Source organism: Rutidosis leptorrhynchoides, chromosome 9, assembly GCF_046630445.1.
Source record: "Rutidosis leptorrhynchoides isolate AG116_Rl617_1_P2 chromosome 9, CSIRO_AGI_Rlap_v1, whole genome shotgun sequence".
NCBI lineage: Eukaryota > Viridiplantae > Streptophyta > Magnoliopsida > Asterales > Asteraceae > Rutidosis > Rutidosis leptorrhynchoides.
In genome coordinates, this window is record NC_092341.1 from 138,921,840 (window position 1) to 138,925,360 (window position 3,521).

Here is a 3,521-nt window from a genome sequence, read left to right on the forward strand (position 1 = left end):
TTACAGTCAAATATAATATACAGAGGAAGCAAACACAAGTTAAGCAATAACTACCCTACAAACGTTTCTATGCGCAACTAGGATAAGCACATTTCCTTCCATTCGAACTCAACAATAGGGAAAGGAATCAAGGACTTCGCTTTATTTCAAACCTTCTTCAGACATGGAAACTTAAGGAACAAATTTTCTTGCGAATTTTGATGAACTTCACATAGCGAACACATGGTTGAATTACAATAATTTGTCATATCTTTTCTTCTTATGATGAACATGTTGCGAATCTTTGAACTTCAGGGATGTAAAGACTCGTCCTAATCCATAAGAATGAATACAATAACATATGATTACATTGCGAGGTATTTGACCTCTATATGATACATTTTACAAACATTGCATTCGTTTTAAAAGACAAACTTTCATTACATCAAAAGTGGACAGGCATGCATACCATTTCATAATATCCAACTATAAATGATCTAATCTGTCATTTACTTAATCATAATTTTTACTGAACCCATCGACTTGAATGCAACGTCTTTTGAAATATGCCATGAATGACTCCAAGTAATATCTTTAAATTGAGCAAATGCACAGCGAAAGATTTCTTTCAATCCTGAGAATAAACATGCTTTAAAGTGTCAACCAAAAAGTTGGTGAGTTCATTAGTTTATCATAATTGATCATTTCCATAATTTTAATAGACCACGAGATTTCCTTTATTCAATAATCATACACTCGCAAGTGTTTAAAAATCATTCATATGGATTGAACACCTGGTAACCGAAATTAACATCATGCATATAGAATATCCCCAAAATAGAAATCCATCTGTATAATATAAACTCGAAGTACTAAAGCATACCATTTTCCAGTATGGGGGGTGTTAGTGCCCGTAGATCTACCTTTAGGATTCGAGTCAATTAGGGTGTCTGTTCCCTAATTCTTAGGCTACCAAGCTAAAAGGGGTGATATTCGATTCGATAATCCAACCATAGAATGTAGTTTCGATTACTTGTGTCTATTTTGTAAAGCATTTATAAAAGTAGCGCATGTATTCTCAGTCCCAAAAATATATATTGCAAAAGCATTTAAAAAGGGAGCAAATTAAACTCACAATACTGTATTTCGTAGTAAAAATACATATGACGGCATTAAACAAGTGCATGATTGGCCTCGGATTCACGAACCTATATTAAGTATATATATATATTTATATGTTGATCAATATTTGTTTAACAATTTAGGTCAAGTCGTAGTGTATCACAATCCTAATGCTCGAGATCGACATGCAAAAGTCAACAAAAGTCAATTTGACTCAAAATGATTTCCAAAATCTATACATGATTATTATATAACTTAAATATAATCGTTTTATATATTTAAATATTTTTAACAGATTTTATTACAGTAAATAATATAATTCATAACATTTTATATTAAAATTTATATAATAAAAATATACTTTTGTATATCTTAAGTAATAAAATTTATAAAGTTCCTTTAATATCATAAAAATATAATGATAGGTATTTTTAATGTAATTATATTATATGTAGTAAAATATCTTTGTATTACATATTTATTTAATAAAATAATATCGATAATAACAATAATAAGTAAAAGTTGTATTATTTTGTAATAATAATTATTATTATTCTACTAATAAAAATAACAATATTTATATTTACTAATGATGATATTAATTATGATAAATGATAATTCTATTCATGATAATAATAACGATACTTTTTAATATTAACAGTGATAATAATAATATTTTATAAAGATAATAATTCTATTAAAAAAATGATAATTAACAATAATACTAAAATGATAATAATAATGATATCTTATAATAACAATGATATTCTACTAAAATGATAATTTTTGTTAAAATGATAGTTTTAATACTAACAATACTTTTAATAATAATAATAATGATAAAAAAATAAGAACGATAAGTTTATCTAAATCAATATCTTACAATATTTTAATTTCATCATGACACTCATACTCATTATTTCTCAATCGATTTGTTAATAGCTTTTAGTCTTCTTTTATATCGTGTTCATAATAATGATAATAATAGTAATCAAAATAATTAGGTGTTACTAATATTAGTTTTAATTACAATAGTACTAATAATAATAGATACTATGATATTATTAACGATAATACTAATAACTATTTTAATGATAATAATAATAATAATAACAATAACAATTTTTAAATAATGATACTTATATTAATAATGATAATAATAATAATAATAATAATAATAATAATAATAATAATAATAATAATAATAATAATAATAATAATAATAATAATAATAATAATAATAATAATAATAATTAGGTAATAATAATAATAACGACGTTAATAACGACGATAGTAATAATAATCATTTTAAGAATAATACTAAAATTCAGTTGACTATAACTTCTCATATGTTCCTCGAAGCCATTCGATATCTAAATGAAAAGTTCTTAATTTTTCGCTAGCTTTCCAACAACATGCATATCATATACCTTATCCTAGTAGCATACGTATTTAATTCAGGATTCAACATAATCTAACTAACGACAATATCAAATGTACAAGCATGCATAATTCTATATACTCAAGCACTAGTCAGGGATACACTATTAATATATAAAAATTAAGTTATGAGTGCTCACGTATCAATATTGAGATTCAATATTGCAGGAAAGTACGTAGACGCGACGGAGATGATAAACACAAGATTGACCTCACGAGCTTGCCCCCGAACATTACCCATATCCTCCATAGCTATAACCCATAATTTCCTTAGCTCTATCCCTCTCATAAAACCCGTTTTGAAATAGCTTGCTGATGTGCGTGATTGTGTCCTTTTATTTTGAACGAATTTGAATTTATTTTATTACACGAATTTATTGTGATTATATGGCATTTTTATGATTTCGGATTGATTTCACACATATAGGCAACAAGTCTCATTCGTATAGTAATATTTTATTTGGTAAATCCGGTTCGTTCCACAGGAAAATAGAGTTTTCAAGATTTTTAATTGCTAAAAGCTAAAGTATTTAAAAGGGGGATTTTGGATTAGGCTTTAATTATAACTACGCAATTTAAATTTAACTAAAACTAAATAACTAAATTTACGAAAATAAAAATACAATTTATACTAATTTGACAAAATAGAAGAAATAAGGTTTTTCACGGCAATATAGTAAAATAGTAAAAAGTAATACGGTAAAAAGTAACTAAAATTTGTCTATGTAGTAAAAAGTGAAATTGATGAGATTTAAAATAAAGTAAAGTAGTGGCTACTAAAATATGTCCCCTCTGGATTATGGATTGTTTTTAAGTCTGATTACGATGTTTTAATATATATCCTTATATTTTATCTTTTGATTTATAAAGATTTAACTAACTAAAATTAAATCTAACTTTCGTTAGATCTTGTTTTAGCGAATTAAATTATACCCCGACTATTCAAATTGAGATTTAATCCGGTTTTAACTTTCGCTAAT